Source organism: Danio rerio, chromosome 10 (assembly GCF_052040795.2).
Source record: "Danio rerio strain M-AB ecotype USA chromosome 10, GRCz13ab, whole genome shotgun sequence".
NCBI lineage: Eukaryota > Metazoa > Chordata > Actinopteri > Cypriniformes > Danionidae > Danio > Danio rerio.
Genome location: NC_141030.1, coordinates 41,778,918 through 41,795,983, shown reverse-complemented (window position 1 = coordinate 41,795,983; position 17,066 = coordinate 41,778,918). Strand labels below are relative to the sequence as shown.

The window sequence follows — 17,066 nt, the reverse complement described above, 5'->3', positions numbered from 1 at the left end:
ATAACAATTTCTCAAAAAATATCTCTCTCATTATTCTGCTATTAAGCATAACAGAAACACATTTTATAATCCTAACTTATCTAAAAGAGAAAAAGTTTAGTCACATTAACCTTTGGCTTTTTTTTCAATGGTTATGGGCCTTTTTATACAGTGCATGTAAACCTCTGGTTTCAACTGTATATGTACGAAAATAGGGACATTCTAAAAAGCTTGTACCTAAAAATCAACCAGAAAAACCCAAATTTCTGTCAAATTGTACTTGTAATTAACTCCAAACAGCACTTAATGTGCTGTTTTTCATATTATCGATGGAATTGTGGCTCGTTCTTTTTATTTTATTTTAACTTTTTTTTTTTTTTTTAAGTCGTAAAAAGAACGAGCCCCAATTCCATCGATAATATGAAAAACAGCACATTAAGTGTTTTCTCTCTTATTGAAGTCTATTATAAGGAAAAAGCTTAATGTACCTTAACAACAAGCCGGGAATTCAACATTTCTATCAGATTTTACTAGTGATTAACACTAACTTTGATTTTATGAACAGCCTTTTTAACTTTTGGTTTTCCTCGGTTGCAAAGTTATGTTAAGCCTTTCTTTATGGACTTTAATGAGGAGAAAATGCTTAACGTGATATTGTTCACTTTATCAATGGAATTAGGGCCCGTTCTTTTAACAATAGTTAGTGTTAATCACAAGTAAAGTTTGAAAGAAATTTGGGTTTCCCTGGTTGGTGTTAAGGTAAGTTAAGCCACGTTAAGCTGTTTCCTTATAATGGACTTCAAATGCAAAACGTGAAAATTTTTACTTGCTAAGATTGCTCATTTTTTTGAGATCAGAAGGTGTTTGTCATGAGTAAAATTTGATAGAAATGTTGTTTTCCCTGCTTGTTGGTACATTATGCCACATTAAGCTTTTTCCTTATAATAGATTTCAAAGGGGAGGAAACGCTTAATGTGCTGCTTCACTTCATCTTTACAGTAGTCGGGGTTAATTACAAGTACAATTTAACAGAAATTTGGCTTTCGCTGGTTTATATTTAGGTACATTAAGCCACGTTAATTTTTTTCCTTATTATAGACTTCAATAGGGGAGAAAACACTTAATGTGCTGTTTTTCGCTTTATCCATGGAATTGCTACTCATTCTGTTTACAGTTAGGGTTAATCACAAGTACAATTTGGCAGAAATTTGGGTTTCTCTGATTATGTTTAGGTACATTAAGCCATGTTAAGCTTTTTTCACGTTAAGCATTTTAGAATGTCCAAGAAAATATAGTATACATGCCAAGGAGAAAATTACATTGCAAATGTCAAGTTCTCCGACATTAAACACCTTCCAGCCTTTTCTAAACTTCATTATAAAAGATGGTTTATCTTTTAATAATCTGTGAAGAGTAGATGAGCATTTATGTGTGGGAAAATATCAGCAAATAAGTCAAGGAATTAAAAAAAACATATTTAGGGCTTGCGAGTTGACCATTCAGCATAATTACAGGAACAAATTTTTTTTAGATCTCTGTATGGTGATGTACTTCCACCTGGAATTAAATATGCAGTAAAGGGAGAAGAATTACAATTTTTTTTTCTAGGGCTGCAACTAACGATAGTTTTAATAATCGGTTAATCTGTCGTTTATTTTCTCAATTAACCGATGAATCTGACCAAAAAGAAAAAGAAAAGCATTCACTTCCAACCCTTTATTCAGTGCACAAACTTGTTGTCCTCAACATCTCTGAGTTGGTATAATAATAATAGGCAAAGTGTGCTTTAATTTCAGTTGGTCAATGTTGATGTTCAATAAACAATCATAGATATAGTAGATAGTAGTTGATGTTACTTTCAATTATTTCAAAATCAAATACTGCACATTTCATTAAAAAAATTTGCACTTGTAAGATGCAAGCATATTTACTTTACAAAACCTGTCAGTCAACTACGAAGGCAAAAAATAAATGAACAAAATAATAGTTTCTTAATCGTAATCGAGTTAAAAGTTCAATTAATCGAGATTTTTATTTTAGGCCAAATCGCCCATCCCTAGTCTTAACGCCCCAGTATATTGATGGGAACTCTATACTGCTCAGTGAGCACTGTCTTTCAGATGAGATGTTAAACCGAGGTCCTGACTTTGTGGTCATTAGAAATCCTTCAAAAAAAAAAAAAAAAGAGTAGGGGTTTAACCCCGGCATCCTAGCCAAATCTGCCCACTGGCCTCTGTCCATCATGGCCTCTTAACCATCCCCATATCATAATTGGCTTCATCCCTCTGTCTCCTCCACCAATCAGGTGAAGTGTGGTGTGCGGTCTGGCGCAATATGGCTGCTGTTGTGTCATACCGGTGGATGCTGCACACTGGTGGTAGATGAGGAGCCAACCCACCCCCAAGCCCCCCCCCCCCTCCCCAAAAATGTGTAAAGCGCTTTAAGTATCCAGAAAAGCACTATATAAATGTAGGGTTATTATTACACACAAGCTGTTAAACTGACGTCATCGGACAAGGACTGCCATTCCAGAGTGGATGAAAATAGTTAGATTTTGATTAAAGATTACCAAAAGACTTTATTTTTTTTTTTTTTTTGCGGATATACTTGCATGGATTAATTGTTGACTTGTAAATTTTCTTTAGTAAATGTTACTTTAAGAATGAACTTTTGAAAAAACATAATTTAAAATATAGTCAAAAGGATATATCTATCTGTCTAATATTTGAGCCAGGGATGAGGCCAGAAATTTGAAATAGGGTGGACCTCAGTTTATGTTTGCTGTATTTATTTGTATTTTGTTTGATATAATTTATTCATGATTCACTCCCTACAGAATCATTCCAATCAATTCTTTCTTTCCAAACAGCACTTTTCAAGCCATGTGATGAAATTGTATTCAGTTGTATGATTTTTTAAAAGGGGGCGTGGCACCAAACCCCACCCCTAAATCCAACCGTCATTGGGGAGCAAATTATACTAAAATGTATGACTGAGATCTTACAAATTCAATCAAACTAGCCACTAAATCAAATGTTTATGAACATACTACTCCTAATATGAATATGTTCATAACCGTATTGACATTAATCTAATAATAATATTAATACAGTAAACTAAAAGAGATACACCTCTCACCACTTTCAGGTTGTGTTGGTCATGTGACAGATCAGGTGTTGGAGTCTGGAATGTTTAGGACAGCAAACGAACACCAGCAAGAAGAACACTTAAAAGACCAAACCATGTGGAAAAGGTAACGTTGCCATTATTTTCATGCTTTTTGGAGGCTGCTTTTTATTAAGCATTTCTTGTTTAAAGGGCTTCCATTTGATTCATTGATAGATTTGTGCACTATTTTGTAGTCTGGAAAGGTAAATAACCTTTATGGATCAGTGTTTTTAACTCCGGTCAGTCATTCCGTGCTTCTTAATCTGACCGAAGAATGGCCTGTCCTTTCACTTGCCATTAAAGCGTCTGCCATTTCTATTTAGAGAGAAAAAGAGTGCTCATTAATGAATCTATCCATCTATCAAAAAGCTTTCCTCTGATTCATATCATCAGCAGCGCTGGATGCGTTTTCTAATGAGAAAAGTGTCAATACCGCTTCACTTCCTGTGACGGCTGTCTTGGGCTTTCATGAAGTTGTCATGGTGATCAAACAGCCGCTCTGGTGTTTTTCTGACAGAAGAACAGAGCTTGACATGACTGAAGCATGACTGAGCTCTCCAAGTTGCAGGCGAAACACATGCTTCGCTCTAAATTACTCGAGCTGACAGATGTTCTTTTCATTTTTCCTTCCAATTTTGTATGCGAAAGCCTTCTGTTTCCGCTTTTAATGACTTGTGTGGTCTCTGTGCTGGGATTTTGGATTATTTTAGGTGTTTGGATCTTCATGTATGCATTTCTCTCAGAGTTTGTGTTGCATTAGACCTGGTGTCTGTTGACCATGTTAAACTTGTTGTTTGTAAGTTTTTGACTCTTCTAAAGCAGCAATTCCTAACAGGTAGGGAGTCGCGCCATATTAAAAAAATAATTTAGTAGTGGACAATTAGGAGAACGATCATGTTGCCTTGGTTAATTTTATCCCCTGTCTGTCCAAAAAATTGACAAATTTGTAATTATTCCTTCACAAAAGAAGTCTCACTGATTAGCTAATACTAATGACCCAAGCATACTGGACCCAGGAAAGGAAGCTCCAAACATTTTGGGTCACAGTGCTAGCAATACTGAAAACACGAAATGCAGGAAATACCAAGATAGTTACCTGAATTAAGGTTTTATACTATTTTCTCAAAGCGAAGAGTCCCTAACGCCCTATTCACACGGGGCGTCAGCGTCAACGCTTCCCATTCACTTTGAATGGGTGACGTCAGGCGTTGCCGAACTGCATTGTGGATCCGTCGGCGCCGCTTCAGAAGCGTTCCTCGCTGCAGAAGTTGGGACCAGCTCAACTTTTCAAGCGCCGACGGAAGCGTCAGCCAATCAGATCGCTGTATGCAAATACACCAGCTCAGACAGTGGCCTATTGCTGACTGAATTTCACTGGCTGACGCTTCTATGACGATCGTTTCAGCTCCAACTTCAGACACGCCCTCTGTCAAGCGTTGACGCTGAAGCCCCGTGTGAATAGGGCGTAAAGCTTGGTTTATACTTCTGTGTCAAGTGACCGGCGTAACCAACGGCGCATGCAACGCGCGTAGTTGTGCATTATACTTCTGCGCGCTGTCTCTGTTGGTCTGCATTAACACTTCCAAAACGCTAGTTGGCAGTGAGGAGTTAATGTGTCTCTGTGTCGAGTTTCTTCGCCTGTGTTTTGTTCTTTCTGAATGCTTCCGGGATGTACAAGTGGCTCAAACTCACTCAAACCGGCGGACGTGCAACAACTTTAACTATGAGGTAAACATAAAACAAAACTTTCCATCCGGAGCTCCTTCGCGGGACTCCACACTTGTAAACAATCGCCCCATCAGGCTCGCACTATTCGCGCGGCTCTCGGTCCCGCCCAGACTCGTCATCGCTGCCAAGCCGACCAATCACAGTTCTTCAATTCCGCAAGGTGTACCCAATACAAATGGCCTACTGCTGTTTTGCTTTTATATTTTACATGAGGCTATTATTTGCGCATAAACATATCTAGATATAGTAATAAACATACAGTTTGTTTGAAAACAACCTTTTTTGGCATACCTACTGCAAACTTATATGAGGGTAATATCATTAAATGTGGAGGGGGCCTTACAATAAAAAGGGGAAAAGGGCATCTCGGGCAAAAAATGTTGGGACCAATGTTCTAAAGCACAGGTGTCAAACTCAATTCCAAAAGGGCCGCAGCTCTGCACAGTTTAGTTCCAACCCTAATTAAACACACCTGATCAAACTAATTGAGTCCTTCAGGCTTGTTTGAAACCTACAGGTAAGTGTGTTGGAGCAGGGTTGGAACTAAACTGTGCAGGGCTTCAGCCCTCCAGGAATTGAGTTTGACACAACCTTGTTCTAAAGCATAAAAATACCATAATATGTTTGCAGATAATTTAGAAACATGCCATATGAACATTCTTGTTTATCTGAAAAACAATGCTAAAGTCAGATATTTTGCTTTGAAAACGTGCGATACGTGCCGGAACGTCTGTCTTTGTTTTGGTTCTTTTAACCTCCCCAATGTCAGTTTAGCCAATTATATTTTTAGCACCCTGAGTTGCCTTGGAGAAGCAGCGCATTTTATTTACTTCATTCATTCATTCATTCATTCATTCATTCATTCATTCATTCATTCAGAAAGGCTCTTAAAAGCATGCGCTCCTGACTGAAATACTACTTTCAGTGGACAGACTCCGAAATGAGACACAAATTCATAGTTCCACATGAGGTTATTAATTAGCAAATAATATAAATATTATGAACGTAAACATTAGGTGAGCAGGTTACATTATAACCCCGTGTTCTAACAACACCATACATGAGGAGATTTGCAGTAATAAGCAATTTGGTTGTTTGCACCAGACGAAACACCACAGAAATGTAAATACAGCCATTCAAAAGCACAGAATATGCACTTACGAAATGGTTAGGTTTATAATCTAATTACTACAGATTAAACCTCTTTAACATAATTAAATGTAGATGCTGAATCACTGATATGTGTTGGCTTGCATTATTCAAGTTCTAAAGTTCATTTTCTAACAGTTTATTTTATTTTCAAGATCTGAGGTGAACTTTCTGCTGCTTCTTTCAGTAGTACGGCAAAAAAATGTAATGTAAAATGGCATTCAAACTCACATCATTAGCATTTAACTCTGAATAAAGCTTATGAGGTGTACCTGAGGTGATCATTGTTCTGTTGTTCAGCTGTAGAAACCGTTTCTAATATATCAGTTCAAGGTGTTGGTTTTGACAGACTCCTTTTAATATGGAAAATGTTTCTTCTATCGCGTGACGTTGCTGTTATTTAGAACATGGTTTCAATCAGCCTTTTGGCTCGATCATCAGACTCTGTTTTGTGGTCCTGAATCTGGCTACCTGCACTTGCATTTGTTTTGAACCTTCCAGCCGCAACTCAGTACTGGAAAACAAACATACACTCTCACTTTCACACACACACACAATTTTGTTTACCCAATTCACCTATAGCGCATGTCTTTGGCTGGGGGAAACCGGAGCACCCAGAGGAAACCTACGCCAACACGAGGAGAACATGCTAACTCCTCACAGAAATGCCAACTGGCCCAGCCAGGACTTGACCCAGAAACCTTCTTGCTGTGAAGCAACAGTGCTAACCACTGAGTCACCATGCTGCCAAAAATTTTTAGTTAGTTATAAATATTTAATTTAGAAATATAATACCAATTATATATAAATATATATGTAAATATTTTGGTATAGACTTTTTATGCACCAGCAAGTATGTAAATACAAACTTTTATTTTGGATGCAATTAATTTTCGCAAAAGATGCATCATACTATGGTAGTTCAGTCGGGGGTTATGTCGTTGTTTGGGAAACGCACCCCAGGAAGGTATGTTTAATGCAGTTTTAAATGAGGGGGTGGAGGGGCGACTTGGTTTCTAGTTTCAAAACACATTTATTCTTCAGACGTTCCTCTATAAATACATTCTGTATCAGCTGTATGCAGCAAAGTGGCCCACTTTTGATTCTCAGTCATTGAAAATGGGTTAAACATGTTGCATTCAGCTTCTAGTATCTCAGTATAAACCCCAATGATATGAAACTTTTTCAAAAAAGCATTCTAATTTAAGACGCTTACATTCCATCAATATTTGATGCCCTTTAAAGCATTTTAAAATGTAAGAATTTTAAGTTTTTTTACTACTATATAGCTTTATTATTATATACAGGTTATTATACTATTTATTTATTACATTAGAAAAAATGTATATAAATCCTTCTATGGTGTCTTAGTGTCAAGATCTTTTAGCCATGTTGTGGAGCTGAAGATCCCTTCATGCTTTTATAAGAGCCGTTGGAGGAACTGCTTTAATCTTCAGCTGGTTTGTAGGTGGCTCTTTTGTTTACGTGTCTCCAAACATTCCTTCCCTTTACATGTTCAGCAGATTAGAGGAATATTCTTTCAGCACACACTATATATCAGAGAGTCCTGCAACTTAAGACTGAATAAGAGATTTGAGACGGGGATATTTGGTTTTTCAGTTGCATAAGACTTATTTTCTTCTGAATTAAACGTCTGATTAAAAGCATGTGGATGTTTCCAGCTCAGGCGTTGCATATATTTCCAACAACAGGAGTTCAGGATGAACCTATTGTGCAGTTTAATAAAACTCAGGGCTTTGAGAAGCTTAACGCTGCAGTTCTAGGACAGCATCTCTTCTGCTGATATTCAAGACATCAATAACGTTTCTACAGGAGATGTGATAAAAAGCAACAATATTGATGGATTCTCTCTTGTAAAATGACTACTGTCATGGTGACTGTAGCGGTATAAATAATGCATGCTCGCCCTCTCTCTTTCTTTTGCTCTTTAATGATAGTCGCAGCTAAAAGTCACATACAGTACAGCAGGTCAATAATGACTGTGAGTTGAACGGCGTTTGGCACCTTTGCTCTTTGCAGATGACCTTAGTGGACCGAAAACAATTATCTCAGATAAATCTGTGTCTCTGCGCGTGAAATGACTGCTAGATAGTAGATGTGAGCCATACGAAACTAGAGGAAGTTTCATCTAAAAACACTTTCTTCAGAAAACGTTGGAGGAATTTAATGATGCTCATCCATTTATCTCCAGATCCCACTTTTAAAATGCAAGCATATCCATAATGAATGGCGTTGAATGAGATTTTGTATAGAACATGTTTTACTATAAATAAGTTTGTTGAACCTCATATTAATGAGTGTTGTTTATAAAGGGATCACATATATTTGGTCTGTATTTGGCCATACGAGTTCACGGTTAATAACTGATTTTCAAAGGATAAAATACAACACCATGTTAATTTAGGCTGAGACAATATGCCGGTATTGACGATAAGCACAATATTTAAAATGATATTTATATTATATTTATATGATAATATTTAAAAATTTTTAGTAAAAAAATAGATTTTTTTTTTTACCATTTTGTTTTATAAATATTGCGGTATATGGATAACTTGAATTCTTTTAGCCACAATAACGGTTTTGGGAAAATCCCAATATCGTGACAGCCCTGCTCGCATGTAAACATCATTTTTGTTGGAAAATACCTATTCTCTACCCTAAATCCAGTGGTGGAAAGAGTATAAGTAAAAGTACCGTACTTGCCTAAAAATAAAAGTGACTAAAATCCAATGTCGAGCCAACATCTTAAACCAACATCATATTGACATTTATTCATCAAGCATGGCAACCAAAATCCAACATCTGATAGACGTCATAGTGGTACCTCCACACAACTTCAAGCTGTAACATCATTAGATGTTGATTTTAGGTTGGACATTGATGTTGACCTAATTTTCAAACAAAATGCTGTGTCCCCACAAAGTTGGTGTACAATGTCAATTTGCTGGGTGTTTAAGGCCATTTCAGTCAACATACAGTAAACATCCGTCTTCTTTTCATCAGCGACATGCATCTAAACAGTCTCTGGGTCAATGTGTGTAAAGATTTTGGACATCTTCTTGGAGACTTAATGCTTCCAAACAGTTTGCTGGAATTATAAATCGCCCATGTTTTGAGAGTTCACTATGAGGTGATTCACCTTCTAGGTGTGATTTGATTGGACAAGAATCACAGGACTGATTTTTCTAATCCCCATTGACAAACTATAAAGTAGTGAATGCAGGTTGAAGGAAAGTAGTGGAGTAAAAGTACCGATACAGCACTAAAAATGTTCTCAATGGAAAGTAAAAGTATATTTTTAAAACTACTTGGTAAATTACAATTTGTAAGAAAAATTACTCGCAGTAATTTAAGTATTTGTAATTTGTTATTTTTCATCATTGCCTAAACCTAACCATAACTGTAAATTATTCCCAAAGTCATAGGGGAATAATTGTTGGATAACAATCATGTAGAAGTGCACAAAACCATCCGTAAGCCTGCAATTAACATAAACAGTAAACATATCCCTTAAATCTGATCATCTGATTGGAATGAGTTTCCAGGATCAACATAGATGTTATTCTAGGGACATGTCCTACCTGGTGAAATCAGGTTTGCAGTAGACAACAGCATTGCATGATTAGTGAATATGTTGTTCTGCCTATTTTTTTTAACTGTCTAATAAATCACAGAAAAAAAACAAAAAAACAAAACAAATGGAAGCTGCTACAGTTAATTGTATAGAGAAATACTTTGTAAGTATTACGATATTAGCCTAAAATTTCAACACAGATAAGATTTTTGCCCTGCAATATCTGGTTCAGTTTGACCAGTCACACACAAATGTTGTACCTTTTTTTGTACAATTCTTTTTCTTCTGCTTGATTTGTTTTTTTTTTTTTGGTCAAATATGCAAGTTTTTGTGGAATCGTTTACTTTCTGTTTTGCAATGTGGCAAAATGATGTCGTGTCATATAAACACTCAGTAGCAAATGCCACTATGAATTCTGTTAATTTAGTTTTGTTTATTTGTTTGTTAGTTTGTTTTATTTTTAATCAAATTGTTTCATTTTTAATTGTTAGTTACTTTCTAACCGACACTCACACCAGTTTTGCACATTTGGACCTGAAATTTTTATTCATTCATTTTTAAAAAACATTTCTGAGTGTGCCTCACACAGGTGAGTAGGTTTGACAAACCACCTTTAGAAACACTCTTCTCTCCATATTAGGCATGGGCCGGTATACGATTCTTATACGGTATGAAAGTGTGATTATGATAAGATAAAAATATCAAGGTATTGTGATTACTGCTCTAAATTATGTACTTTTTAAATGTCTAGCTAAAAACCTAAAACTTTTTCCCCTTTGAACACAATAGATTTCATTTTGAAAAACATTTAAAATATTTTGGAGCAGTAACTTCTGCAATCCTCATTAGCTTCAAAAATACAGATTTTTTTGTAATCTGTATTACAGATTACACATTTAAAACAGAAATATTTAAAATGTAAAATATTTATAAAACTTTCCCCCCCAAAAAATTTAAAACAGCATCTTTGGATATCTTTTCTGCTGGAGATACTGTTGTTACAAAAAAAAAAAAAAAAAAAAAAAAAAAAACGTAAATAAAAAAAAAATCATACACATAATTTAGGAACAGTATAGCAGAAAATTTTTGCAGATTTTAAAACTTTGACTTTTCCAAATCACATTATACCATGAAAACTGTTATCGTCCCATACCTACTCTATATGCTCCGAACACTTTACTTGGACTCCATCTTACAAGGACTCAATAGGAAAAACAATGTTTACTTGTGAATGTACCACAAATCATATTCCACTACTTGTTTCCTTTAACCTCACATCCCTCTTTTGCACAATATCTTGCATAATATTTTTCTGTCTTATGTAAAAGTACTTGCATGATAATGAAACAGGCAATTACCACGGCTTTGTATCCTTATCACTCCTGATGTGGGTGGGTGGGTCTGTGACCAGCACTCTCTAGCGGCAGAACCAGATGGCTGTTACATTTATCGGACTATCTCCATATCCCCCGTTGTCTATGCATTTATGTGCATGTTGCTGGGGCTTTTTTTCCCTGATCTCACAATGCCCTACTTCAAGAAAGTCTAAGAGGGGCTTTTTTTCACCTCCCTTTTCTCTAATGTTTATTATTTCCTCTTTCTAAAAGCTACAGTACCTCTCGTCTGACCTGTTCCCATGAAATGTGTGATGTTTGTGTATGGTCGTAGGAGTCCAATTTCGCTACATGTAAAAGTGTATGTGACAAATAAATACTTTTTCATCAGCAAAAAAGTACTTGTGTAGTCTGTCTTAGGTTGTGTTTAGTTTAAGTATAGTATATGCAAATTAGTAGTTAGTGTAGTTAGATTTACCTTTCCAGTATATTAGTCATGTATAAGTTTAAAATATTATGTCTAGTGTCGTTCACATTTATGATTGTTACATTTCATTCCACTTTGTCCACATATGTAGCGGGATGACAATAAAGCTCACCTTGACTTATTGCAGTCATTTTTATTATATTATTGATATTTGTTCCTCCTAGAAAATACCTTATACGACTAATGTCTTGCAAGCATCACTATTTTCAATCACCCACCTATCTTAGTGTCACTATTTTCAATCACCTACCTATCTATTATATAATACTATTGTATATGTATACTGTCATTTCCTTTTACTAAGGGAGCCCCTCCATCTCTCAGTTGTTATATTCAGGAAAGAATAGATTTGTATTCATTAATATGGATCAGATGAATCTCACGCCTCAGTGCTGCAGCTCGTCCTGCTAGGCTTTCCTCTAATAAAATCTGATCTGTTTTCTCAAATAATATTTACTCGCCTGACTGAACGTAACAAATGAAACAGAATCTACAGTATGTTTCTTTTTTGCTGATGTCTCCTGTTTTTGTCAAGCCTCTTTCTCATAGTCTGAAAAGATGATTCTTATGTTCTTGTTGGTGGTGCTTTTCTTAAAAAAAAAAAGTTTTATAACTGTGTTGTGGGTTATTGCCATGCATGGTCTTTATTTAATGTTCTTTACAGAGAAACTGGGTTTGAATTATAACTCATAACTAGGCCCACACGGAATCTGCGCGCGCAGAATTCCGCAGATTTTCAGCAGATTTTCAGCAGATTTTCCGCAGTATTCCGCAGATTTCTGCAGTTTTTTAGCCCATTATAAATTCTGTTTATTTACTTGAGTAAATGTGTAAATCGGAATTTATTCAGTTTTTATTCAGTAATTTATTACTTTTTATTTAATATATTAAAGTGTAAGTTATGATACTCCCAAAATAATTCCGCAGAAATCCACAGATTTTTACCAAAATTCTCCTCAGAAATAGCAAAAAACGTCCGCAGATTCCGTCTGGCCCTACTCATAACCCTTTAAAGATCTGTTGTAAACACTGTAGTTTTTAATTGATTGTATGCTTTTGTTGAAAGCCATCCCTTCACATTTCTTCCATTTAAAGTTTGCAGTGAATCTCCTCATTGATATATGGCTGTTTTGGTTCATAACCAATTATGCATTAGCCAAGGCTTTTTAAAAATCCCTTTAAAAATTTATGTGAAAAATACTTCCTGAATCAGAGCTGAAAAAGTGAATGATCTCTAATGTATTTGTGCTATCACATCCTAAATATGACACTCAGGGATTTTATTTTATTTTGTTATTTTATTTTATTACATTTTTTGTTTTATTACATTTTTTGTTTATATTTTGTTTAATTTAATTTTATATTGCTTTAATTCTGTTTTATATTTGGTTTTATTTTATTGATTTTTTTTACTTAAGTTTAGTTTTTATTTTTTGTTTTATTTACTTTTTATTTAGTTCTATTTGATTTTATTTAGTTTAATTTATTTTAATTTTGTTAATTTAATTTTGTTTTATTTTTATTTAATTTAATTTGTTTTAATTAAAATTTTTGTTATTTTGTTTTATTTCTGTTTTATATTTAGTTTTATTTAATAATTTTTTTAATTTTAGTTTTAGTTTATTTTAGTTTAGTTGTATTTTTTATTTAGTTTTATTTTATTTAGTTTTATTTTATTTTATTGAATTAATTTATTTTTTTATTTTATTTTTGTTTTATTTTTTGTTTTGTTTTGTTTTCTTTTATTAGGTTTCATCATGCATCATTTCCAATCAAGCTGCCATTCTGTTATATCACTCAAAAGGCATACACATATTATTTAATTGTTTAATTAGTCTTCATAAAATGCTAACTTTGAGTTAAAAAAAAATTGGTTTATGATGTAATTTTCATCAAATTAATTAATTTATTTATATGACAAATAAATCAAAACATTATTTCATTGTTTTAAGTCTTAGTAGTATAATTTAGTGTTTTAATTTGTTTGTTGTTTGCTGTATTTTATAGCATACATGTAATGGTGTAGTTCTGCATGTTTTGTTTTACCACAGTAAATTTGCATCTGTAAAACACTTGCCACGTCATGTGTTGTTTTTAAATGCACTAAATTTGACTAAATTGACTAAATGAAATACTTCAGTTACTTGTAAAGGATTAATTTATTTCCCGAAAAAATTGTGCTGATTATTTACTATTTTTACACTCAACTGATTTTTTTTCTTCAGTCAAAAACAAATGAATGTTGATAAAACAGCATTTTCCCCCATATGAAAGTTCAAGCAACTGAGCACTATAGACTGAGCACTATATTCACTACAAATTGTGTGTTTTTCCTCAAAAACCTTGATTTGTTTCTGACTGAAGTAAGAAGCTAACATCTTGGATGACAAGGGGAGCAAGTAAATGATCCGGATATTCTGATTCTGGAAGTGAGCTAATCCTTTAGCGTGAATTAAAGCAGATATGGTTGAGAAGAGCTCGTGTAGCCCAGAGCAGAATGAAACCTTGAGCTGACAGGAATCTTAATGTGCTCCTGATCAAGGTGACTTCAGAGTTTATAAGTGGAATATGAAGTGTCAGAGCATTGTGTTAATGAATGCCAGCCATAAACGTCTCTGCTTCTGCATGTTCCCGGCTGGACAGATGTGGTGTTGTTTGTGTCTGAGGAGATTGTATTAGACTAAAAGGTGTTTGTGCTTTTATTAGAATTGATTTATTTAGTCAGGATTAGAGACTGGAGGACAGAATGGTGAGCGGAGGGACAGACTCTTGATGATTTGGACTAAGAGATGTTGAAAGCATCCAAATCATTATCAGGTTATGTTGTATAGAGATGTCTACAGAGCAGTGCTGACGCTGTCAACAAGCATATTCTTTTATGACTTCCTGTCTTGTAACCGATTAGATACATTTAGTAAAATAATTATTAGGATATATTGCCGGGATATTATATCATTACTGGTGAACAACCATTTCCACATTCCTCTGTTTAAAACGTGTAATCAGACGCCTGCTGTATGGTCACAGATCTGTTAGTGTGGTCTCAGACCTGCTGCTGCTCTGCAGGAGGACATCATGAAATCAGTCGGTTGTGTCACACTCGCAGGTTTAACAGATGGATCCACTGATTTATGTGTTCATGTGTCTTCAGTGTGTTTGGCAGAGAGGAAACGGAGCAGTTGGATGCCAGAGTTATTTAAAGGAACACTCCACTTTTTACAAGACCATTTTTAAATCCATTCAGACGATCTCCTGGTCCGGCGAGAGCACCTTTAGCTTAGCATAGATCATTGAATCAGATTAGACTATTAGCATGGGCCGGTCACAAGTCATTTTTGTTGTGCGATATATTGCCATATTATATTGCGATAAGGGTAATTATTGACACTTTAAGACCAATTTATGTCTGTGTTTATATTGATTATACAACAGCATATTGTATATTTTATTTTATTAATTTTTGTTGTATTATTTTATTTTTGTTTAATTTATTTTTATATTTAGTTTTATTTTCTAGAATTTTTTTATTTTGTTTAGTTTTATTAATTTTATATTTAGTTTTATTTTATAGATTTTTTTATTTATTTTATTTAGTTTTATTAGTTTCATATTTAGTTTTATTTTAAATATTTTTTATTTTTTATTTTGTTGTTTTATTGGTTGTATATTTAGTTTTATAGCATTTTTATTTTATTTATTTTATTTTGTTTTATTTGTTTTATATTTAGTTTTATTTTATAGAATCTAAAATTTTTATTTTGTTTTATTTTATAGGTTTTATATTTAATTTTTATAGAATTGTTTTTTGTTTTATTTGTTTTATGTTTAGTTTTATTTTATTGTTTTGTTTTTTTTTTTGTTTTTTTTATTTGAACACAAACACATTCAAGGGACAAAAAATAAATGTTAAAAAGCTTTAATGTAATTTCTGAATCATCACTTTTCTGGAAATGGACCGCAGAGGAAACAAGCTCATTTGAACACCTTCCTCTAAACCTTTTTTCAGGAAAATGTCCAGGAAAAAAATCACTTTTTCTTCACCTTTAAGGCTGATTTATACTTCTGCGTCAAGTGCACGCGTATGCTCCGGCGCAGCTTTCACGCCGAACGTAGACCCCTTGCCATGGCTGACGCTGATGCTGACGCGCACCTTTAAAAAATGTAACCACACATTGCAACGACGTGTAGCGCAAGCTCTGTGATTGGTCTAGTCCTGTGAAGGAGCTCCAATTAGAATCTTTTGTTTTGTTTACCTTATGATTAAAGTTGTTGCACGTTCGCCAGCTTCCGCCTCTGAATAAGTGAGTTTTAGCTACTTGTACGTTAATGGTACAGGACAGTACGTTACTGCTTGGTATGGACCACTTTTATCAGGCTTGCGTTTCCACTGCTAAAATGATACCAATGGTACTCTTTTGGTGGGCATGGTGTACGACAAAGTTTCATTCGACGTAATTCTCACTCGAGAAAATATCTGCAGTATGCAAACTCAACATAGAAACGCCAACTAACCCAGCCGAGGCTTGAACGTGCGAACCACTGCACCTCTGTGCCTCCCCAGACATTGACTTTCATAGTATTTTTTTTTCCTCCTATCGATGCCAATGGCAGCTTCTCCCAATATTCTTCAGAATATCTTGTTTTGTGTTCAACAGAAGAAAAAAATTCATAAACGTTTAGAACCACTTGAGTAGATGATGAGTGAATGTTCATCTCTTTAACTGGTCTAGTAGTTTAGTTGTGCAAAGATCTGTCATTCACAGAGTAATTCTGCAGTCACAGCAATTTTTTTCTCGTTCAGGCTGCACTGACATTAAGCACTAATTATAATCTTTGAAGCCCTCAAATCGAGAGGACTGATGTACCAACTAATTATCTGCAAACTCAGAAACATCACAGCATGCTGCCGTCCTTTACTAACTGAATGAAAATGATTAGAGTTTAAAATGGACATCTTCCTGATTGCCTATGGAGAATAAAGGACTCTCTGCTTGTAGCACATTGGCAGATATTTAGCCAGTTAAGACTCCTGCTGAATATTGTGTTTCTTTTGATGTGATTGTGTAAAAATGAATGTCCAGCAGCATTTACTATGTTAAGTTTTCTCTGTTCTTTTGGGTAAAATCAGGGTTGAGTCTTTAGTCAATCTAAGTATCTAAGTCAGCGCTGTAGGTTTTTAAAGGCATAGTTCACCCAAAAATAAAAACAAAACAAAAAAAGATTTCTCACCCTTCCCTTGTTCTAAACCTATTTGATTTTCTCTCTTCTGTTGAACACAAAAAAGATGTTTTGAAAAATCCTCAACCCAGGCTCATTCTGATTATACATTGACCCATATTTACATTGCTCGAGAGTGCCAAATACATCCCAGGAGCTATGTTTGTTTTTGCAGTTTTTATTTTTGCAAATCCACCAGAGCCCACTGTGTATGCTTTTTCAGATCTCAAATTTCGCTCGCGAGTACCATTCGTGACTGGTGTTCTGACGTAAATCCACCAGAGGCCACTGTGTCAGCTTTTTTCAGATCTCTAATTTCTCTCGCTGATGTCATTTGAGTCTGCTGTTCTCGCGTAAACCTACCAGAGACCACTGTGTCAGCTTTTTTCAAATCTCTAATTTCTCT

General features: G+C 34.8%; 1 long non-coding RNA gene across 17 annotated transcripts in view; it reads left to right on the top strand.

Moving 5' to 3' along the window:
• Positions 1-17,066, top strand: part of LOC103911773 (uncharacterized) — a 339,222-nt gene that overhangs the window by 6,859 nt on the left and 315,297 nt on the right. For all 17 annotated transcript variants that reach the window (XR_015501463.1, XR_015501451.1, XR_015501452.1 and 14 more), the window contains exon 2: positions 3,127-3,232. This is a non-coding gene — a long non-coding RNA (uncharacterized LOC103911773). The remainder of the gene's footprint in view (positions 1-3,126; positions 3,233-17,066) is intronic.